At 48.5% G+C, this 24,846-nt stretch overlaps 1 long non-coding RNA gene across 1 annotated transcript in view; it reads left to right on the top strand.

Annotated features, from left to right (window-relative positions):
- The window catches only part of LOC142591170 (uncharacterized), a 30,538-nt gene extending 21,725 nt beyond the window's left edge, over window positions 1-8,813 (top strand). Inside the window, exons 2-3 of the long non-coding RNA XR_012830373.1 lie at window positions 2,103-2,217; window positions 8,071-8,813. This is a non-coding gene — a long non-coding RNA (uncharacterized LOC142591170). The remainder of the gene's footprint in view (window positions 1-2,102; window positions 2,218-8,070) is intronic.
- Window positions 8,814-24,846: the final 16,033 nt, after the last annotated feature.

Raw genomic sequence — 24,846 nt, 5'->3', positions numbered from 1 at the left:
AAGTGGTCGCTTCTAAAAATTCAAGCTCAACCGCCGTGCTTGCTCGGTGGCTATGGTGTTGGGCTGCGGAGCACGAGGTCGCGGGATCGAACCCCGGCCACGGAGGCCGCATGTCGATGGGGGCGAAAACACCCGTGTACTTAGATTTAGGTGTACGTTAAGGAACCGCAGGTGGTCGAAATTTCCGGAGTCCTCCCCCACGGCGTGCCTCATAATCAGAAGGTGGTTTTGGCACGTAAAACCCCATAATTTATAGTTTGGTAATTGTTTAAAATTTCAAGCTCTGCAGCAAATGGCGATACTGAGGGGGTGCTTACGCACTTGCTGTGCTCTTTCTTTACGTAGAATGCTTCCAAACTGAGGCGCACCGTCGTGTCGGCACTCTTACCGAGAATCCTTGTCTCTCTCAACCGATCTCATGATCCATGTGCGGGCGTATATGAGGTGCAGTCTTCGAGGTAAAGATACTAGAGTGAAACAGCAGTGTACGTATCGCTAGTAGTATTTTCTGGTTTCTTTACCACATAATGAACCCATATACATGGCAACATTATTTGCGTTTTGTTCTATGTAAAGTCAGGAATCATGTCCGCATATGAGGAGAGCACGGTCCAATGTTTGCAGTAGAGGCCACAGTGAAGCTCTTCCAGACAGCTTATTTTGTTTCTTGTCGGCATAGTTTCATGATACGAGCTCGGAAAATACGCTCGTGGGCTTGTAGCGCGAGGAACATTCGTCGTTAAAGAGTTTGTACATCTTCTAAGCAGGGTTCATTTTGATCACCAACTGAACTATAATCAGCAGGTGTCTTCTCAAAAACTTTTCTGCACCATGACAGTTCCTTAGATGGTTGTTTTTTATCTTATTCGTCAGACGCATTCGATTTATGAAGAACGCTGCCACAGTTTCTTATTTAGATTTAGATGCCCACTATGGTGTATTGACCAAGAACTGAGCTGTAAAATATAACACTAAGAAAAATAAATATAAAACAATGTTTAAAAAGGCTGTACACGTACCTTGGTTGTGACAGAAGGCACTCGCGTTCCAACTTGATATGTCGCGCTGAATTCTGGTTTTCAACGATAGTGGCTTTTTGGTGACGTACCTTCATTCTGTATTTAGGTACACCGTTCTTAAATAACATTATTAAGGTAGCTAATAGTGCTTTATTCTTCATCAACCTTTACTAACACGCCCAAATGACAGCTATTCTAAATGTAGAGAAAATTTGTGAATCGGCATATGGTTATTAATTCATTAATTCATGCTTATGATATTCATAATTGAGTGAATGAATTAAAACCAAAATACAGCTGATAGAAATCGAGTGCCGCGCTGGTCCTGTGTTCTTCCTTGTCCGTGTGTCCTTTGGCGCTGTTAAAGTGAATAATCGCTCCGCCTGCAACCTGGCGCACAAGACAGATTTCCCGCGCCAGGCCATATATCACGAGCTCCAATCCCTTATAGAGTTCTGCTCACATTTCGCATTAGGTAGTATCGTAATCGTCGGTGAATTTCTTTCTTTCTTTTGTTTGCACCACTCTGCGGTATACGCTGCGCGCCTCATCACGTTACCGTCATTGCTGCAACGCAGTGGTGCGTTTCTTTAGATCGGCAAATTAAACAGCGCTCACTCCGACTCACTCAAGCAATATATTTTCTGCTTAGGTCTCACTCGAACTCACTTATTAAAATTCTACTCACCCGAGTGCAGTCGTATTCATAGTCATCAAATTTCTACGCGGCCGTGCTCACTCGGACTAAGGCTCACCAAACTTCTACTGAGCGGCGCTCACTCAGGCTCACTGGTTGGTCTGAGTCTGAGTAAGTGGACCCATGGGTAAGTTTGTGGATATACAGCGGTGACATCTATGTATGTATTCCGTAGGTCATAACACGCGGTACGGGGGCGGGCGTGGACCACGTTGTGTGTATAGCAAAGAGGCTATAATACAGAGATCGAAGTGGCATCGAGGTTAATATTTGTCGAAGCTTGCATCGAAGTAGAAATGCTACTGGGAATGATCACTGAACTGTGTTAATTCTTTATTTTTGTTTGTCAGTTTTCTTTTGTTCTTAATACCACTGCTACTTCCTAGGTCAATGTGTCGTTAGTTCCAAGCTTCGGCTGAACAACAGTCAGAAATACTTTGACGGAAAACTCTGCATGCAGTTCTCATGCGATACGTCAGCAAAAAAGCTTGAAGTAATGTAGTAAGTATCAATTCATGTTTTATATACATTATTAACTCCATATCACCGGCTTTGAATTATTGAGGCAAAACGGCACTATGGGACAACTTCAAGAAATTGTGGCATTAGCGTGCCACCATGTAACGGCCAGACCTGCAAGCTAAGATGTTCATGTTGGCCTCTTAATCAACTTTATTTTTTGTAATACTTTGTAAAAGTTTGCACCTGAAGGCTGCTGAGTTTCTAGACACTGCATACGAAAGCTCGAGATTAATTTTGTTGCCAAAGTTTTAATACCGTACGCCTAAATTTGAGTACAGAGGGGTTAATAGCTGTACGCAAGTTGACATACATTGATGTCGTCGACGCTATGAATCAGTTTAAACAATCTACAAAGCAACGTATACGTGTGAGAAGTTTCGTAAACTTCATATGACATCACATTTCATAATGAAAGTGTACCGGACGCAAGGTCATTCTCCCCGCCAATACAATAATTGACCCACAAGGGCGCCCACTTTTCTTCTCGACCTGGTAATCCTCCTACTCCCGCAAAGCAGAAAGACACCTGCTTGTCCTTTCTTTTTTTAATAAATATTTTTCCTTCTCCTCCTCCTACTGATACTTCCCTTCACTCCAACCATCACTACATTCTTGCAGCCGAAGAATTTATTTTCAATCCCCCCATGTGTGTTCTCCCGCGTAATTTCTCTCGAATGAAGGAAGACTCTCCGGAAAATTGGTTCTTTACCCCTTGCCTAATCAGTACTTTTACCCCTTGCCTAACGCAGCACCTAAAGGTACTGCGAAGTGCCCAAGGTGATCTGCCCCCACTTGAAGCGTATGGTCGCCATCTGCTGTGGCTGTATCTAAGGACAAAGTCAAGAAGATAAAAAGTACTCGCAGTGCCACGATAGGGACAGACTAGACCACAGACTACGAACAGGCAATTAAGAACGATAAGTTCCGCAAGTGATTTATGAATATGAAGCACATGCACCAAATACATGCTCGTATTTATTTGGCAATCTTGCACAATATGGCTAACGGTACGATTAAAGAAGTGTCTTGCATTACGTCCTAACGGAATGCTGTCCCATAGGCGTGGCATTCAGCCTCTCTATTGCTTAGCAGCAATGTGTCACAGGCACAGAGTCACTTAGTCGGGACTCAAGTTGATAAGACATCGGCATGAATGCAATTGTTAACACCGCCTTTCATTTATTACGCTGCAGTGGCCTAATATCATGGGTCATTTTCAACCAATCTAATATATTTCGCGCGTGTTGCTATTCAGTCCAACAAATGCGGTGCAAATATATTTCGATGATAAAAACTGCCAACAATGTCGAAATTAGTGCTTGAAAATCAACTTGGAAAATGATATCTCGAGCAATCTTATTCTTCGTTTCTCTATCAAAGTGCAGTTGAGGAATAGTTTTTATAATAAAACATACATAATATCACGATTAACAAGAAAATATAAAATTACTAAACAAGAATACCCTGAATATTTACAAATGCTCTATTTCAAGTTTTCTGAATTGTGAAACAGAGGCGCTGGTTGTCATAGCGGGATCCGGTGTTCCTGGCGCCTCTGGCCTCAAGCGGTATCTAGTGTGACGCTGCCTTCATAACGGGCTGCGCATAGCCGTCAGAAACGAGAATGTCGATGGCGTGGTCCATGCTGGTATGGTGGCGTAGGAAAAAAAATGCAGCCATGGTAGTGCACTAATAATGACCAGCGAAAAAACACAGCAAGTTGCCGAGAATTACATGTTCATCAAGACGCGGAAGTTCCGAGAAAATAAAGTCAATCGGTGTGCCGTCTTCACACAAAGGAGGTCCATGAGCTCGACGGGGAAGCTTGAATCGAGAGGAGAGTGGGAAGCGAAGGTCAAGCCTGGCAGGATTGAGTCAACGGGAGGAACAACATATCGTGCAAGGGCCTCTGACGGCACAGTTAAACGAAACTGACTACCATTGACGATGGCCTCAGCAGAGGAAAGGTTAATGTGAAGTTGAAATCCGTCATCCCCGAAGCCATCGATGTTATGCGTAATCTTTTCATCTTTATTTGTGGAGCAGCGGACTTCGGCGCCAAAGTCCACTTACATAAGTTCTGCTCCCCGACATCCTCTATATAGCTGATATCAGTCTCACAGGGCTGGGCGCATTGGGACACGGACGCTTCCGCGTGAAGGTTTATCACAACCGGGTGGCCAGATACTTCTACAAAGCTTGCCTTAAAGGTGGACTAGGTTTGGATGTAGGCTTCATCCTGACGCAATCATATAGTTCCAATATCAACAAGAGGAAATATAACGTTGTTAGTGCTTTTAGCATTTTTGGGGAGTAAACGTGATTCCTGTTTTAGAGTATGCTTCTGTAGTGTGGTCGCCTTATCGGATAAAGGATATTTCCAAACTAGAATCCATTCAGAAAAAAGTTGTGAGATTTATTTATGGCCGTTACGACCCTATATTTTCACCGTCATCCCACGCACATGCTCTATCACTGGACCCGTTGTCGTTTCGTCGCACGTGTCACCGCCTAATCATGCTGCACAAAATCGTGCATGGATCGACTAACATTGAAGCGCCTATTTCGCTAACCACACCTACTGCGCGAGTAACCCGACGTACTCACCCATTAAACATAGATCCCTTCGTTCCAAAAATAGATTCCTACAAGTTTTCTTTTTTTCCACACACTTTTAAATTATGGAATAACTTAGATGGTTCTCTGCGTTCATTGCCGACTAATCAATTTCAGAAAGAACTGCCTAACCATGTTGGTTGACATGTTGTGTTCGTAAGTTATGTAACTCACCTCGGCTATGTCTCTAAATGAGATAGCAGTATTTGTAAATAATAAATAATTCCATATGATTGTCTAACGGTTCTTGAGTGCTCGCCCTGGAGATGGTGCCGTGTAACGCAGCTGTAAAAACCGAACGTGGGTGCAGTATTCTCGGGCGGTACGGAGATAAAAGAAGTATTCTCGCATTCTTCCTTCGTGACATCTAGCGTTTTGAGACGCCGTTAAGGCGCTGTGTCTCTGTTCGAAGACGCAGACACTGTCATTGGAGACGCTTGATATCAGGTGGGAGACACTATACAGGGTTCCGAAGAGTTAATTGAGGAAGAGGCACTCGGAGTATCGGTTGGTTCGTGCGTATAGGGAAGGCACGGTGGTAAGTGGAGTACTAGCCTTAAGACATAGTTCCAGGTAGAGTAACAAATAACCATCTCTCAAAGCATACTAAAGGTATTGTCAGATAGCTCCACCGCGGTTAGTCCTTCATAAGTTTTCCTTTCCTGGATTAATTTTATCTTGTCTTTCCATTTGTTTTACGCACTGACGCGTACCAGGATGACAGCAATTTTTGCATGCCAGTCTCCCCTGTTCCATTGAAGACAGGAGGCACAGTTGACATGACCTTCCACATTGCAGGATGGGAATAACGGAAGGTCGGGGCTCACTCCTGGCGGTGTCGGTGGTTGCGATAGCTGAAGCGGTAGACGGAGTCCGGCTTCAAAGTTGTGGGATGCGACTCGGCATTGCAGCACCTTCATGAAATATTAAACGATTTATTTACGGCATTCAACACCAGGAAACCATACGTAGCTTTTGGCTAAACACGATCTTTTATCTCACCGCAAGCGACAGCGCAGAATCGCAGCTTCTCTGCACCAAAGAATCTGATGGGTGTCATGCTTGACATGCTTACGATGCGGCAAAACCTAACGTATTGCCGCTCCATAAAGGGCTTGGTACCAGTGGGGACACCGGGATCAAACTGAACAACCCATTTTAGTATGCTGGATTATCTAATTCCTAATGCGATAATACTGGAAAGAGTATTTTACGCCAATAATTGTTAACCGCTCATCAATATTTTGCCTCGTCCATCCTGCCTTCGTTTTCCCTTCAAATTACTCTAGTAGGATTTGTTAAAAGAGTCTACACAAACAGCCAATCAAAAATAGCGTCACTGGTGAGCAGCGTGAAGGACGAGGCCACAGAAGAGGCACACAACAACCACTTCTGCGTCCTCGTTCTCGCGCTGTTCCCTGGTTGAGGATGTTCAGCCAACTAGCCAGCACCTTTACTTTAAAGTTCGCCTCCTTCAATGCTGATGTGCCTCGGGTTTCATAACTTCTTGGAATTTGTAGGTGTGTGGCGCTATAAAGCAAGCCTTTTTCATTGTAATTGTATTTCGACCTCGTGACGTCAAATTTGCGTAGCCGCCTACACAAGTGTTGTTGGATACCAGCAACGCGTTTTTTTTTGGACAGCCTATTCAAAGACTCTCCTCGTTTACAGGAGGTTTATTTACGGTTTTAAAACGAACAACCTTCTCTGTCGTGACAATTCTTTTTCTGCCCGGCTGGAGAAAGCGCGCGGGAATGAAGGCCTTGGTGGGATCAAACTTGCGGAGTTAAAGTAGTTCACCAGGGGGAGGTGGATTGTGCCGGCATTGTCAAGTGGCCTGAACCACTTGAAACAGGAGAGTCAAACAGGGGAGTCACACATGAAAAACAGGGGAGAATAGGGTGTGGCTGGCGTATCTGGTTGGACCGGTCTACCTCCGCTTGCTTAGGTTGTCTGCTAAACAATTATAACTGCGCGCAAAGGGGCGAAAAATTGGGCCCTCAGAGAAGAGGCGCAAAATGATGTCATCTACTTGCCGAACATGCTTGGCAACATTGTACTGCCAGAAATGGTGCAGAATGACAGCAACGACCGCAGAAGATGAGAAGATTGAGCTCTCACCACCGCAAAGCGGAACATTAGTAGCCATCTTTAACAGCTGCGCTAACAATTAATTCTAGTATCACTTGATTAAGGAGTCTTTTGCGGCGGCGTGCGTGATCAGCTGTGATTTGAGTGAGACAATCAATACCAATAACATAGAAAAATAAACTGACATCACTGATAATTTGTTTCAATTTCGCGTTAAAATTTCCAATACTACACAACACATTCAAACATGTATTATCAATAAATCATTAGAGCCTCTAGCAGGATGTCTTCGGAGTCTTCGTAGGATACTCGTAGCAAATCAGTAAATCACTAACCATTCAAAATGATAAGAAAGCTATTCGCATACTTAGATAGTCGTATTTGATTGCTTCTGCATGATTTATACGTCCGCTGCAGTTTGGTGTTCGAAACTGGTTCTTCCTTGTCCATCCGTCAACCCTTCCGTTTGGCTGACGAGGACCATCGTCGTCGTTGCCATTAATCTTGTTTTTTTTGCGTGAGACTTACTTACCTGCTCCAGCTTCCCCATCCTCATAGCACTAAGAAAAAGGCTTTATCCGCGACTGCCACCCCTGGGAATCGAACGCATGACACTGGAGCAAATGTGCCTTCCAGTGTCCGGTGCGCTACCCGCGCTGCTACGGCGATAGTCTTCTTGCTTTCATGGTATTTATTTCAGGGCGCAAATGACTCTTGTACAAAACACAAATATACAAGCCAGCTAATTAGTCTGCCACTCGCACGCAAACGCAGATCTCTTCAGAAAGCCCCGTAATGTTCCTATTCATCTGCAAAACGTGTTGTTCAGAGAATGGTTGGTCTTCGCCAAAAAAGAATAACAACACTAAAATCATGGCAGGGATATCGCGCATTGACCGCACTGGGCAATTACTGTAAGGTATTACACTGCACACAGACCCTGAGAGTGGTGTCTTCTGTGCATGAATTTCGGAGGCCAGTACAAGCAATACTGTATCATACGAAAATAATATTAGGTGCATGGCATAACTGCAATTGCGTTCCCTTTCACAGGAAGTTGGTTAGTTGGCGTGTGTTTATACTTAGCTGATGCCCAGCACATTGAACGTTTTTTTTTTCTTTCAGCTGCGACCCTCCATCGAAAACTCCTGGGATGAACTGTGATCTGGGATTTCCTTCACCTAGCCGAAGACGAAACGCGCTTTCTGATTGTTGCCCACATTATACTTGCAAGCGTACTCCGTAGCACCTTGAATATTCGGAACAACCTTCTAGCCTTAGCTGATCTGAAAATCAGTCCTTTTTAGTGGAAGAATGCGTTTTGCTTGCACTCTAAAAAAAGTTTACACCCTTTGGAGTGCCCCTTCTGCCACACAACGGTAATCGTCATCTGCCTTGATGCGTTTCCTTTCTTTAACGCTGCGAGCCCGGTACTTTTCAGTAACGAACGGCATGTGCGTTATCAGCATGATAGCATTCCTGACAGGACAGTAGCGGGCGCGGCGTTTTCTACAAAGGAAACGCATCAAGGCAGATGACGATTATTGTTGCGTGGCAGAAGGGGCACTCCAAAGGGTGTAAACTTTTCATAGAGGGTGTGAATAAAGGTAGTGTTTTATATAGCACACGATATGTGCATTTTAAACAGTAAAGTGACTAGGTTGCTGATGGTAAAAACGGAATAAGAGCGTTTACCACAAGCTTCGTTTGTTGTGTTATTCATTGTAGTTTTCAGACGTTCATAACGCTTGCCGAAGTGCGGCGAGGGGAGCTATGCACAAGGTATTATCGGAGGTCTTCAGCAGAGTCCCAAGTGTATTGGAAAAAATAAAAACAAAATAATAAATTACAAGAAAAACAGTGCGAACGAAAAAAAACGTAATGGTCGATCGATTTGTGGGTCGGCTGGGAATACGTTAGCAATAACCATTCGCAAGCATTACGTAACCAAACTCCTGAAGGACACTATAACCCTTTTTAACCCTATAACCCTTAACAACGCCCCACGCATCTCATTTCAGGCTTTACTCAAAGACACGGGCCTTCCCAAGATGAGGCTTATAGCGCACTAAAGGACGAGGACACAGAAATCGCCTGTGTGTACTACGTATTTCTGTGTCCTCGTTCTTTCATGCGATAAAAGCCTCAGCGTGTCATACCAACACACCAAAAACGCAGCGTTACTGCATGACCTTCCCAAGACAGGTATCAATCAACCTGTCAAACGCTAGAGGCAGCCTGCCAATTCGGCCGCATTGCGCCACATTTTGATCCGCTCCTCTCCGCTGGTGGTCTGCCAGCTGTGAGCACCGAAGCGCGAGGTTATGTGCCAATTGTATTGTCATTGGCCCCTAAGGCTGATGAAGTGTGGCGTCACATCCCTCTCCCTCCTTCACACACCCTCTTTTAACCCTTGTCGCACCTCTGTTCCAGCTTTCACTCCACAGACCACCCAATACCCATGCCAGCTCGCTAATAGAAATGGTTTCATTTGATACCCGCATTATCATTGAAACACGTGCATTTTTCTAACCTCATTTATTAGCTGGTTCTAACATGCTAATAATAATAGTCAGTTATCATACCGTTGATCTTCCTGGGTAAAACATATCCAATTCATTTGAAAGCCCTCGAAAGTATTTAAAAGCAGGCAATCAAATTAGTGAATTTTAGCTCATGCCTTTCCCATTCTTTACATACCGACATCTTCCAATCATAACCATTCAACAGCTATTCTATCATAAGTTGTGTATCATTACATTTCGTTTCTTTCATCATGAAATATCATTAGACAACCTTCCTTTTGACAATCTCATCCAAAAAAATAATGGTATGTTTTCAAAGCGAAATAACCTTTTCGTATCTAAAATCAGATCCAACAATGGAAAATCTACACTTCGCTTCTACGGCATTTCATTTTCTGGACAATCTGTCTCGTATGGAACATTCCGAACGCAGCGAAGTGCGGCGCGACTACCTCGTTAATCGGGTGATCGCGAGACACAGCGTGTGGTTTACGCGTTGGTGCCATTCAAGCAGGTTCCGCAGACAGACCTCCGCTCACGCGCCATCTCGTATCCACCGTCGTCATGGTTGGTCTTGCGCAGCACTATGTGTGTGTGAAGTTACTTTAAAGAAAATGGAAGAGATAAGTGCAGTGCCTTAACTGTCTTTCAGAGGAGGACACCTCAATAGCACTGCACGGGGAAAGGGGTGTGGGGAGAAAAAGATGAAGAGAGAGGAAAGGCGAATGCGGCAAAAAAAAATGGACGGCTCAGAGTTGCGCTCGTAGTTGCGTCGCACTGCAAAAGTCAAGTACTGCCGCAAACACACTCCTGACGATAGACGAGTGGACTACAGGAAAAGCCGCGCGTTGGTCATGTCGCAAGGCAGTCCCAAACGCCGATACGAGGAACAAAAGTCCGAGCGCTCCACACTGAAAGCAGGACGGTGAAGTAGGAGGTGCCCGAGCGTCTCCAAATCGGCGCAGTTGCTGCACACGGCGCTGCCGTCTCCCTGCAGCCTGTGTGAACTGGCGGCCGTCATGTAGCATCCGACACGCAGGCGAAGGAGGAACGAGCGGTCCTCGCGGGAGAATGCAAAGTGGGGAGGAGGCTAAGGGGCGTTCCTGCTGCAACGCGCAGGCCCGGGTGCTGCGCGCGAGGGGTACGCAGAATCGTTGTCTTGGCCACGTCGAAAGGGGTGACCGAGGTGGCGATGAGGAAGCGATCGGAGTGAGCCTCCTTAGCGAGGGCGTCGGCCACCTCGTTGTCCGGTAAGCCGATGTGCGCCGGGACCCACTGCAAGGCCAAATCACAGTCCCGCCCTTCGAGATGGCGGAGTTTTGAACCGAACCGCACAAGCGGAACACCGACATAATCCTGCAAGCATTCACAGTGGCGCGCACGAGTCTGATAAGATCCCAGCGGAAACGACACCGCTATGCGATAGAAGTAGGTCAGCCGCAAGGTCGATCGCAGCGAGCTCGGCCACCGTCGCCGACGAAGCAAACTGAAGGCTGCACAGTCGCGTAGCGGAAATGTCCGGCGCCGTGCACGCGGCACCACTGGAGCCATCACTCGACACAGAGCCGTCGGTTTAAAAGAGCAGCCGGTCCCCTAGTCGGTTCCGGGGGCGCCGGGGAGCAGCCGGTCCCAGACCCGACGGGGTTAAGGTGCTCCCCTCGAAGAGAGAGAGAGAGAGAAACAACTTTATTGAGCCAACCTCGACATCTTCTAGACGCCGTCGATGGAAGTGGTTCCTTTTTCCGGGAACCATGTAGGAGCTGTTGCTGTACAGTGTCGCTAGAAGGGGACCCAAGGCAAGGGGATGGATCCCCGTGGAGAACCTGAGCATTCAGCTTCGCACAAGAAATGGGGAAGGCTTTGGGGATGCTGATTGAGTCGAACGGGGCAGATACGCTGATGATCCAGAAGATCATTGCCAAGACAGAAAATGCGGTACACCTAGTGAAGAGGGTGGATAACAAGCAGACGGAGTTGACGGAGGATAGTCTGATTAGGCTTATGCACGCATTTGTATTGTGTCACTTTACTTATGTGGCGGTCATGCACAAGTAGAAACCTTCAGAGAAGGAGAAGCTTGACACGCAGATTAGGAAGATCACCAAGAAAGTGTTCGGAGGGCCAATGTGCACCAGCAACGATCGACTTCTGCAGCTGCGCATTTATAATACAATGGATGAGATAGCTGAGGCTCAGGAGAGAACGCAGATGGTCCGTCTCTCTATGACTAGCGTAGATCGGCATATTCTGAAAGAGTTAGGTGTCCCTTAGGAGAAGATTTCGCAGCTTAACGTCGGTATTCCCTTGAAGGTCTGTAAGCAGTATCACATCAAACCTGTTCCCAGGACTATGCATCCGGAGCGAAATGTGGGTAGAAGAAAGGCAGGGGGGCTTGCCCGCTGAGACTCATTTGCGATGGGAATCAGAAGGTTGGCTTCGTCGATGTTTCTTTCAACGAGGAGATCAAGGTGTAACCGTAGTTGTGGTGGACAATGAGGGTAGTGTCGTTAACGCTGCTACCGTTCGGACTGATAGGGCAGAGGTCGCAGAGCAAGCGGCTATTGCGCTTGCCCTGGTTGATAGGCGCAGGCCTTTTGTATATATTGATTCAAAGTCGGCCGTCGGGGCCTTTGAGAAGGGCTGAGTGGCTAAGGTTGCTTCTAAAATTATGCAGACCTGTGAGATCTCTCAACACTACTTACGTTGGTTCCCTGCTCACCTTGGGTTCTTTGAGGGAGCCCCTCCGAATCTTAATGAGTCCACTCTACCCTCCGCTCTGTCCCGCACCACGGCGTGGCTGTACTCCCCGAGAACTCCCGGAGAACGCGTTTTGTGGCGAATGGGCGTGCTTTTCGGGGCTCCGTAGCGGCGACAATATCATAAGTTTTTGTGCATGCTATGATCTTGCTTCTGTTTTTTTATTTGCTGATTTCTTGCCTTTAAATAGTAATTGCGTGGATTTCTTTTTCTTCCCTTTTTTGTCTCTCGTATTTCGGATGCGCGAGCGTGCTTCGTGTGCATTTGGTTTTGGTTTTGCAGGATGGTTAGAGCGTCCTTTCGGTCCATGTGCTCCAACACGTGCAGCCGGGTGGGACGTTGAGTGTTTGTAGTCTTTAAATGTTAACTTGGAAGTGGCAACACAAATAGCTATTAGTGGTTTTACTGTGCGTGTTTTGGTAGGAAAGTGAGAGCCTGGCCGCGTGGTTGAACGCGTGCGAGAGCGTGTCATACCTTTCGTCTCCGCGGCATTGATTTCTTTTGAAACAGTGGTGAGAGTTGCTTTGCGACATTTTGAGGATTTGGATCCTGTGCGTATCGGTCTTTGCTAAAAGGCACGCGCTCTGCATTGAAATATTATTATACTATTTGCATCAGTTGTAGAATTATTATAGTATTGTAGTATTTGCAAAATGCCGAGCAATACATGGCGAGAAAGACGGGAAAGCAAGCAGTGTGCGGGGGGTCCCTCAAAGCAGATGAGGAGACGGATGAGAATGGAGAGGGCATTGAATCAACCGGCACACAATGTGATGTCGATACTAGGCTGCAGAAAATGGATGCTTTCCAGGAAGAGCTTCTCAAACGGGTGCAAGAGCTCAAAAATGAGCTAAACAGGGAGCGTGATGGACAGAAGGTAGTTGAAAAGAGACTTGAAGCAGCCGAGCAAAAGCTGAACAGGGCCGCCATTGTGAACGAGAATGTGGGTGACAATGGAAAGCAGACCCCCGATGCGACAGGCGAAGGAGTGTCAGCGAAGTACATGGAATGCATGCAGCGTGATGAATGGTTAGCTGGAAAGAGCGTCACCTACCTTGAGGCCACTACGCGGAAAAAGCAGGAGCCCAGGGCACAATGCGCCATGTCAAGTCTGAATCACGCGGAAATGCACAAAGGCAAGCAGGGCGAGGTAGGGGAGGTGAAAGCCTGTCTGGGTGCTCAAAAGCAATTGTGGAGAAGGTGAAAAGCGATAAAAGAGTGGCGGTAGGGACATTTCGAGGGCGGACACTGGGTTCTGTCATGGTGCGAGCAAAGGAAAAGCTCGCGGAAAATGCCCACGTGCGCCACCTTGTCATAGTAGCAGGTGGGCTAAATGACGTCCTAAACAGGACAGGGACAGGAATAGCTCAGCGCTTGGCGAAGGGGGTGGAGGACTTGCGCGAGCTATCCCCTCAGGTGCAAATCGTAGTGTGCACGGTGCCGGAGGTGCCTGTACGTAACAGTCACGTACAAAGAGCCATAGTGGCTACGAACGAGGCAAAATATAAAATTAGCCGAGAGAAAGGCTTCGAGGTTGTCGAAGTAAACAGGGAAGTGAGAAGCTGTGGTGGTTTTAAACGAGGCGAGATCCACTTTAATTACAGGCGGGCACGAGAAGTGGGCTGACGACTTGGCGGTCGCGCTGTTGCTTCTTTAGGGGGCCCGCGGGCGCTCAGGAGGCCAGAGTTGAAAGTAATGAAGAAGGTCCCCTAGGGGAACACCAGAAGAGCATCGCCGTCGATAACAGAAAACGAAGGAAAGCAAGAAAAAGAGCTAGACATGCAATAGGCTACATACACATGCAGGGCGGCAGAAGAAAGGAAAAGTGGGCAGAGATTGAGGAGCAGTTAGATAGAGAACAAATAGCGGTGTATGCGGTTACAAAAACGCACCTTAGAGACTCAGAAGAGCCGCCATTTATTGAGAATTATGTTTGGGAAGGGTGCAACAGAACTAAATCGGAAAGAAAGGGAGGGGGAATCGGAATGCTCAATCATCAGGGAGCAAAATGGAAAAGGATAAATTCGCAATGTCAGGAGCATCTTTGGTTATCAAGCACAATGAGTGGGGAAGAAACTTGGCTGGGCGTTACGTATTTGTGGACCGGAAAAAATTGCACAACAAAGAATAAAAAGTTAGTGGAATGCATAAGTGCTGATATAAAGGATTTCGGGAATGGTGCTGAAATTGTCCTTTTAGGTGACATGAATGCCCACATGCAGGATTTAGATGGCTATGCCGACAATACCGGGAAGTCAATGCTAGACCTTTGTGAGCAAGATAACCTCCTTGTCGTGAATACAGGGCCTAAGTGTGAAGGGCAGATTACGTGGGATGTGGGAAACCAGCAATCGATGTTTGATTACTGATTACTGTCTGATGACAGAAGGAATTCATGATAAGTTGAGAGAAGTGGCCATCGATGAGGAAGAGTTTAGCAGCATAGGGAGTGACCATAAACGCATCATTTTGAAAATGGGATGTGTAGTTGGGAAAGAGAGCAAGGAGCGCAAAATAGCCAGTCCAAATTTGAACGCTGAAGAAATAGCAAATATAGTCTCTGCAGTTGAGGAAGAACTTGGCAAATGGCCAAGTAAAGAGTGGGAATATGGTGAGCTTCTAAGTGTAATAACGACAGAAATACGGAAAGAGAAACAACATGTTCGTTAGAAAGGAAAAAAGAAACCGGAAAGCTGGTGGAACAAGAAGATACGAGAAGCGATCGCTGAACGACAAAAAGCATCTCAAGAGCACAGGCAGGCAAATAAGGCGTGGTTGCCGCAGGATGAAGTAACCATTAAATGGGTATTATACAGGGAGAAAAAGTATATGGTTCAAATACTGGTGCAAGCGAAACTAAAAGGAGAAAGTGAACATTTGTTGTCAGAAATACGTGTTAAAAACACTACCGCACCTAGAATATTTTGGAACTACACAAAATTATTAGGCAGGAAATCAACAACCATACAACAACATATCCTAGACGAAGATGAAAACAGACTGGAAGGAGAAGCGGCAGTAAATTACATCCGAAAACTAACAGCCGAATCTTTTCAAGGCAATGACGAGGTTGTATTTGAAGCAGAAAAGAGCGTGAAAGAGACCGAAGTGGTAAAGGAGCTGGTGCTGACAAATGTAAACTGGAAGAAAGCGGAAGAGAAAATTCCTAAACGCACCGCTACAGGGCTAGGCGAGGTTCCCGTTAGGCTGATAAATGAACTAAGACCAAAAAGTAAGGACGCTCTCATGAAAGCAGTGGAAAAAAAAACTTTAAAAGATAGACGAATGCCAGACAGTTGGCGACAAAGTAGAATGAATTTAATTTATAAAGCTAAGGGGGAGAAAGACAGAATTCACTCGTATAGACCATTACATCGGTAATAAACAGGCTACAAGGCAGGCAATCAAATTAAAGCTTCAAGCATGGGCAGAGAATAATGGCATTTTGGGAGAGCTTCAGAATGGCTTCAGAATAGGTAGGCGTTTGGATGATAACTAGTTTGTTCTTACTCCGTGTATTGAAATATCAAAAGCAGGAAGCGGACCGTTGTATGTGGCCTTTTTAGACATTACAGGAGCCTACGACAACGCAGAGCGCAACATATTGTGGGATATTTTGGAAGGGGAAGGCATTGGTAACGATTGTTTACAGCTTTTGAGAGAGATTTGCCTCGAAAATACCGTTTGCGTTGAATGAGAAGGTAAGAGGAGCGAGAAGAAAGTTCATATCAACAAGGGACTGAGGCAGGGGTGCAGTTTATCCCCGCTGCTATTTATGATGTACATGGTGAGGATAGAGAGGGCACTAGAAGGAAGTAATATCGGGTTTAATCTCATACAAACAGGCGGGTACAGTAGTAGAGCAGCAACTCCCAGGTTTATTTTATGCGGACGACATTGTGTTGCTAGCTAACAAGCAAAGTGATTCTGTGGCTAACTTCTGTGGACAGGAAGGCAACAATTTATGCTTGAAATTTAGTGTTGGAAAATCAGGTTTTATGGTATTCAATGAAAACAGTGAACGTACTGTGGAGATACAGGCCAGGAAATACCTCGGGTAACAGAATATAAATACCTTGGTATACGGATAAACGAGGGCAATAGATATATGGAAGCACAGGAAATAACAATAACAGTGAAGGGGAAGAGAAATGCAGCCACAATGAAGCACAGAGCACTATGGGGATACAATAGGTACGAGGTCCTCCGAGGTATGTGGAAAGGTGTAATGTTTCCAGGACTTACTTTTGGAAATGCGGTTGTTTGCTTTAAATCAGGGGTACAATCAGGACTCGACGGGAACCAAAGGTCAGTGCGTCGCCTCCCATTGGGCGCTCACGGGAAGACTACAAACGAAGCTGTGCAGGGTGATATGGGCTGGACTAGTTTTGAAGTGAGGGAAGCTCGCAGTAAAATTGAGTGTGAAGAACGGCTGAGGAATATCGAAGAAAGCAAATGGGCTGGGAGAGTGTTCAGGTATCTGTACAGAAAAAAAAAAACGTTCATTCACAGTAGAGGCAAAGAACCAGCAAGCTTACCAGCAAGTATGCGGCCTGTAGGGTGGGCAACACAGCAACAAAAAGGTCAAGCGGAAAGTCAGAGAGGCTGAAATAATCTCATGGGTGGCGGCAATGGAAAATAAACCTGCCATGAGTGTCTACTTAAGAGGAAGAAACGAAATCAGGAAGGAAACCATTTATGACAACTCAAACGGAAGCTCATTACTTTTCGAAGCGAGATGGAGATGCCTTAGAACACGCACCTATAACGCGAGATATATGAAGGAAGAAGAAGCATGTGCTTGCTGCGTTAACGCTAGGGAAACTGTGGAGCATGTTTTATTATAATGTGAAGGGGTCTACCCAGCGGTCGATTTAAGCACCACTGGCCTCCTTGAAGCCCTTGGGTTAAGCGGGAGCATGGTAAAGCAAACATGTCCGCAATAGGCATTAGTAAGAGGCGATAGGAGGCTTGGTGGAAGAAAAGTAGGGAAACGAAAAAAGACGCAGACGTACACGAGCACAGTTCGCGATAGGGGATCAGAAAATCTGGGCGTCGTAGTTCATAGTGTTTTTTTTATTTTTTCATTCTTTAACATAGGTAGGACATTAGGCAGTATAATAGCAATAGCTTGGTGGCGCAACCCACCGCCCCGTTCCAAAGGGGACGCTCATAATATCCACCCATCCATTCCATCCATCCATCCATCCAGAGACTCCCCTTCCACATACATCATCATCATCATCATCATCATCATCATCATAATCATCATCACCATCATCACCATCATCATCAGTCTGGTTACGCCCACTGCAGGGTAAAGGCCTCTCCCATACTTCTCCAACAACCCCAGTCATGTACTAATTGTCGCCACGTCGTCTGTGCAACCTTCTTAATCTCATCCGCCCACCTAACTTTCTGCCTCCCCCTGCTACGCTTCCCTTCCCTTGGAATCCAGTCCGTAACCCTTAATGACCATCGGTTATCTTCCCTCCTCATTACATGTCCTGCCCATGCCCCCCCTTTCTTTTTCTTTATTTCAACTAAGATGTCATTAACTCGCGTTTGTTCCTTCACCCAATCTGCTCTTTTCTTATCGCTTAACGTTACACCCATCATTCGTCTTTCCATAGCTCGTTGCGTAGTTCTCAATTTAAGTAGAACCCTTAACGTAAGCGTCCAGGTTTCTGCCTTGTAGGTGAGTACTGGTAAGACGCAGCTATTATACACTTTTCTTTTGAGGGATAATGACAATCTGCTGTTCACGATCTGAGAATGCCTGCCAAACGCGCCCCAGCCCATTCCTATTTTTCTGATTATTTCCGTCTTATGATCCGGATCCGCCGTCACTACCTGCCCTAAGTAGATGCATTCCCTTACCACTTCCAGTGCCTCGCTACCTATTGTAAATTGCTGTTCTCTTCCGAGACCGTTAAACATTGCTTTAGTTTTCTGCAGATTAATTTTAGACCCACTCTTCTGCTTTCCCTCTCCTGGTCAGTGAGCATGCATTGCAATTGGTCCCCTTAGTTACTAAGCAAGGCAATATCATCAGCGAATCGCAAGTTACTAAGGTATCCACATACAATGAGATCGTAATCACAGGGTTTACGGTTTGCCGCATCCTAAACTAAACAGGGCTCGGGCACTTACATCACACTTACTACAGACTGGTACTTATCCTTGCCCACGGAGGCTGAACGTGTTTTATCCTGAGACGTATACAGAGCCTTTTTGCCAGGATTGTGGTGCTTTAGCCGTGCTCGAACACATGCTCCGGTCTTGCGAGAGAATTGAAGACTCGGCGATCAAGGACGGGTCCAGGTGGGAGGCTGCACTTCGCCACCCGGACCTGGATCAACAATTCTGGGCTGTCCAGCAGGCTCACGACGTGACCGTGAGGCTTTGCCTTCCGGTCCCGACGTGGGAGCGGCCCGCTTAGTTACTATCACTACTTTCAGGACAAACTAAAGTTTTCCATCCATCCCATAGGCGCTAGTAGAGAAGTGCAGCCGTCTCCTGCTGCATGACACATACAGCTGTTCGACGCTTTGACTTCACACCTGGCACAGTGGTGGAGGCGTCGAGTAGCGCGGAGTCTTGCGGCGAGAGTGGCTGAGGGCGAAGTTGCGGAAGCGACGCGATGAGTACGCTGAACTTGGTGGCACGTTGGCCCATGCCCGAGCCCTGGAGGGTGTGGACGCGGCTCATGAAGCGCTGTACCTCTCGCGAACGCTGGAGGCACTCGATGTGTTGCAGCCCTTGCTTCTGTGCGCGAAGTGAGGAAAGCCAGTTTCCCGCTTCGGCGAAAGTTGCTCGCACTTGCGAACTGCGAGGATAGCCCGTAGAGTTCGCGCATTACGGCGCAGCGCTCCATATCGAAGGCTTTCCAGTTGGCGGCTGTGGCGTTGGTAAGGGGTAGCGCATAGAGCACTCGCGACGTTGTGACCGAGTTGTAAACTGGAAGCGCAATTTGCGGTGTACAACCACGACCAAGGCCGAGCAGGGAGCGTGAGACACCTGCCACCTTCTTAGAATTCTTGCAGAGCTGTGAGACGGCGGCGTTAAAGTTGACCTGGCAGTCGATGTCGAGGCCGAGATAGCGCCCTTTTCTCTGCCGCGGGAAGGGGCTTCCGCACAGCGTGACACAATGTACTTCGAAGCGCGCGAGCACCGGGGCTGTACTAAAGCGCCTCAGCTTTTGACGCCGAGAGCAGGAGCCCTATGCTGGCGAGGTATTCATCGACGGCGTTGATCGCCGACTGCAGGGATTCTCACACCCGAAAGTCGGCCTCCGTGGGCCCGCACGCAAACAATGCAATGTCATCGGCGTAGATCGCCACATGGACTTCGTGGGCTGTTATCTTCGGCATGCAATCTGGAAGTCTTGCCATAGTCAAGTTAAAAAGAAATGTGCTGATCATGCTGCCTTGGGGAACGCCGGAGGTCACGCTGCGAGGGGCATTGAGCACGTCGCCAACTCGCACTCTGAGCGTGCGGTCGGTGAGAAAGGCCGCGACATATTAAAAGAGGAGGCTGGTGACACGTAGCTCACGAAGGGCTTGAATAATGGTGGTGTGAAGGAGACCACCAAATGTGCGTTGCACATCGAGCAGCATGATGTATCCGGCTTCCTGGCGACTTCCTGCGTCCTCAAGCGCAGCCGCGAAGTCCGCGAGCGAGTCGGCTGGTTAGCGCAGTTGCCGGAAACCAATCTGTTCACGGAAGAAAGCGCCGAGGTCGGAGGCAGTCCACTCAAGGCGGTGCAAAGCCATGGCCTCCACAGTTTTGCCGGCTAGCGAAGTAAGCGACACTGGGCGATAGGAGCTGATGTTCGCGGCAGCTCTGTCGCGCTTAAGAATTGGGACGACGATCGCCTCTTTCCAGTCAGCAGGAATAATGCCACTGCGCCAGACGCCATTGAAGGCCTCGAGCAGTGAAGGGAGCTGCACTGCATCGACGTTCCTGAGAACCTGATGTGTTAGTCCGTCGGCACCAGGCGCTGAGCGTCGTTTACGCGTGGTCAAAATAATGCGCCACTCACTGAGGGTAAACTCGGCCGAGCAAAGCATCTCAGCGTGCTCCAAGATTGCACTCGTAGGAAAGTAGCGCAGGGGAGCGAGGAGTTCAGCCTTCTTGTTCGGTGGTAGTGCACAGGTTGCACTGACGGGGCCCACAGGCGGTGACGGCGGAGCGAAGGCATCGGCGAAGAGTTCAGCCATTCGCTATGTGCTTAAGCTCGTAGCCACCGCGATAGGGAGTTCAGGATGGCGAGGGCTCTTGGGATGAAGGAGTGGGTCAAGGGCGCGACTTGTCGCGAGTGTCCTCCAACGACACACAGAGACTTTGCCAGCTCTGGTTGCGGCACTGCCTAGCATGACGGCGGCCCGCAGCGTCAAGGCGGTTATATTAAGTCCAGTGCTCCACCTTGTCGCTCTTGATGGCCCGGCGTTCGGCGCGACGATGGACACCGCCCAGATTGAGAAGCTTGATGTCGAGGGCCGGTGTTCCAGCAGGCATCGTGCACGATTTGGCAGCGGCATCCATGCACCTCGTAAACTGCATAAGAAAGTTTTTATTCCCATTTGTATCGGATAGTGATCCGACCCCTGCGTGTCGGGACTGCGAACCCACACGCAGTGGCAGCGCTCACTCACGAGCAACAAGTCTATTGCACAACCGTGTACCCTCAGACGCACAAAAGTGGGACTGCCGTTGTTGATGATTAGCAGGCCCGAAGCATCGATGGAATTCAGCAGTTCCCTGCCATTCGGTGCCCTGTGGGCGCTGCCCCACGCCGTGTGGTGGGAGCCTCACCGCACACGACACAGTCGACACCGATGCGCGCGGTGAGGCTCTCAATGAAGGTCATATCCCCCCGTCGTACGGGTTGCACGTGCATGCTGGCGACACAAGTGTCCCGCCCCCCAACGCGCACAGTCATAGCCACGCATTCCACGGAGGTGGGAACGATGTCGGCCACACGAACAACGGCTTGGGCAAGGCGCGCACTGATGTAAATAGATGCGCGGGAGCGACCGGGTGGATGGAGCTGATCACAGCACGGAACGTTGACGGAAGTCCGTGACTCGCAGGGGGTTGTACTGTGGTATCCCACGAATCCGGGAAGGTTGCACTCCTCGTCGCGCGTGTATGTCTGTTGCGAAGCGAGCACGTCGTACTCGTGCAGGAGTAGGTGTTTGGACAGTTCGGCTTGTGGACGGCGCAGCGAGCGCACGTTCCACTTAAGGATGCGCGGACAACGGTTCGCTGTACGACTAGCCAAGGTGATTGGGTCGCTGTTGACATGCCACCGCCTGCAGGCAAATGGCCTGGAGCGGATGGTCAGCTGGCAGCATGGTGCTGATTGCTTGGATGGTGAGCAGCAGGTTTCCTACCAGCTGATTTATAGTAGACTGGGCCGGTGAGGCCGCAGTATCCTGCGTCTGCTGGCGTTGGGAGGCACGAGGGGCTGGTACCGGAGGCCTGGATGCAGGGCTAGTGTCCTTGAGCGCACTGGCATAGGACCGCGCCTGGAGTGAGAAGGACTGCTGCAGCTGCTCCTATTCCCGGACTGCTGCCCTGACGGCATGCCTCGACAATACCGAGGTGGAGGAAGCTATTACGGTGGCCACCTTCCGTTCTTCCCGCCATTTGGGGCAGGCGGGAGTGTCCGCCCTATGGGGGCCCCCGCGGTTCCTGCAATGGACTGTCTGGCAGGAGGCGCCATCCTCGTGGCTCTTGCCGTGGGAGATGCAGTGGGTCGGCCATCTGCAGGACTCCGGCACGTGCCGAAGCGGCCGCACTGCCGACACTGCACTGGACGGGGCCTAGCAGGCCTCACCCTAAACCCCAGCTTGAAAAGGCGCACGTGTTCAGGGGGGCCCGGTCCCACGAATCGGATGGCGATGGTGCTCCTGTTCCTCGTTGCCGACAGCACGGCAATGCTCGACTCGATGGCTCCCAGGTGGTTTGTGTCCGTGGGCAACCCGGCTACCCCGTGCAGGAAGCCGGTGCTCTTGCCGTGCTCGGCCGGCAGCCGGGCTGTCACCGCGGTTCCGTGCAGCTCAGTCGCTGCCAACAGCTCTTCCTGGCACTCCCGGTGGTAGTATTGGCGGCCACGGTGTTGCGTTTATGGTTAACGCGAACCACTGCCACACCGGGCCGCGAAGAGAGGGCTGCAGCGAGTGCGAAGCGCGGGGCTCCTCAGAAAGGTCCGCCGGGCGCTGAGGTACGGAAGAGCTCCGTACCGACGACCGCAGGGTCCACCGGGAGTGCAGCAGTCTCCAGGGCTCGTGCACCCCACCGGTCCCCCTTTGACTGCACCAGGCTGAAGCCGTCCGTGGTGGGCTCGCGGGCGAGTGGTGCCGCTCTCTGTATTACCGCTGCAGGCACGCTGGGGGTGACCAGGGTAGCAGGTGGGTGCCGCGAGCCGTCCGTATCCCCGGGCGACGAACGTGAAACATCGGCAGGATCGTTCCTCTGCTTCTTCTGCTTCCTCTTCCCCTTTGGCTTCGGCCGTGAAGCAGACTGGCATGGTGGGTCCTTCAGGAACCGCGCCTCGGAATTGCCTAAAAAACGGTTGCCCCCGAGTTCGGTGCGTGCGTTGCGTTCGCCTTAAAGGGCCCCTGATAAAGCCCCATGGCAAATTTTGGTTATGCGCTGGAAGTTGCTACGTGTCTTCAAGGGAACCTCCTGCCTCCCCCCCCCCCCAAATTTTTCACATCGGCTCAATATTAGTCGAGATGGAAATATTTCAGTGTCTCGAACCCATGATTACAACAGAAGAGCTTCATCGCAAACATAGACGCTCTCTCCACTTGCCCCGTCTAGCCTCTGCAAGCGAAATTCCTTCCCTGCGTTCTTTCATACCGGACCTCGAGGATCGGGTGAGGCATACGTCACGGGCCCCGCCTTCATTTTTTTCTTCGCTCTTTTTCGCAGTGCGGCAAGCTTGCGCTGACGGCGTCGTGTGCGCGCTGTTGCGATTATCTCGTTTCGCGCAGCACACAATTTGGGGTGCTGTGCACGAGGACCCCTCACTAGCGGTATATAAGTCTGTTCTGTACGAATACTGAGGCAGACACAAGTGGATTACAGAGCATGATCCCGAGCTGGAACATGGTGGAAAATGACATATTTTAGGTGTCTTCACGAACGACTGCACGACATGGGAACAAGCATACGAAACGGAAGTACATCTCTCTTGCTGCGGTGCCAAGTAAAATAAAAACATGTAGACACTCGGTTTGTGTTTTATTATTCATCTAAGCTTTAACTCATCTATTCTAGCAACATATTACACAAATAACAGATGTTGGCATGAATAAGTCTCGAAGTCACGTGTCACCACAAGCGACGTCACAGCGCGAGCACGAGTACGTAGACGCACGAGCTCGTGTACGTCATCTGGCGGCTTGGAGCGCGGCGGCCGGGAGAAGGAACGGCGTTCGGTATGATATTTCAGATCTGTCCGCGGTGCGTGGCGACATAATACCTTGCAGGCACGATCGTTATCCCGAATTGTATGCTCTGCGCTTGTCAGCTCAAAGTGGCCAGACCTGGTGAGGTGCCCTTTAGGTTAACTTAAAGAACACCAACGCCGAGGTGCGAGTGCCACTAAGATACACCTAAGTCAAAGATTAGGGTCGCCTACCATTATTATTTCTTTTTTGCGTGGCTCCTCCAGTTCACCTCCTGAGGCGACCGGGGACGAAATTTAAAATAATTCGGAAAAACGAATAGAAATACAAGTACACTACAAAATTCATGGGTTTCATTATAGATATTATATTAGAGCATAAATTTAGTTATAAGTTGAGTCACGGAAGTGTCTGGAATAATTAAATGGAATAAAACAACATTGATTACCACACACCAAAGCATAGAATTGTAGGCTTTAGAGACACGACACTTGAGCACGACTTAGGCAAAATTTCTGGAAACCCGTAAGTAGAAAGCGGAAGTGATAATGTCGCTAATGACGTCACACACAAGAAGTTGGCATGATATTTATTCTGCTAATCATTGAAAAACAGTTGCCTGGCATAGACTGAGTGGATGTGGATGTGGATGTGGAGACTGAGTGAAGCAGAGTGGATGTGGCACCACTCCTTCCTTTCTCGCTTCTCCTCTCCCGCGTGCATCAGCTAGAAGGCGCGCTCACTTGCTCGCTGCAGCTGCGTGCGCGTGCTCGTTACATGCTTTGACGTCAGCACCGAAGAGGGCGCGTAAGGTGCGCTTCATGTGCCGCTCACTAGGGGACAAGAACCAGCAAAGGACGAACAGCCGATAACTGACAAGGCTGCTACGAAGCGAACGCAATAGAATAAAAAACTGCTCAGGGTCCGATGGGCACAAGAAATTGACATAACAAACTAATCTAGCTCACTAGCAACAGACGTCAGTCACGTAAATAAACAGTGTACAATGCTGGCAAGGAAATAGCCTTTGAATAAAAAAGATTGTTGCTTGCACGGCGGTTACTATTGACATATAAATTGGTCACTTTATTTATCTTAATACAGAACTGTATTTTAGGCAGTCAAGTTGTTCTCAGTGTGGATTCAGTTAGGAAGTATATTTAGTGCGGCAATGCAAACAAAATCGCAAAACGTGG

Source organism: Dermacentor variabilis, chromosome 8 (genome assembly GCF_050947875.1).
Source record: "Dermacentor variabilis isolate Ectoservices chromosome 8, ASM5094787v1, whole genome shotgun sequence".
In the NCBI taxonomy this organism is placed as follows: Eukaryota; Metazoa; Arthropoda; class Arachnida; order Ixodida; family Ixodidae; genus Dermacentor; species Dermacentor variabilis.
This window is presented reverse-complemented; position numbering and strand designations above follow the sequence as displayed.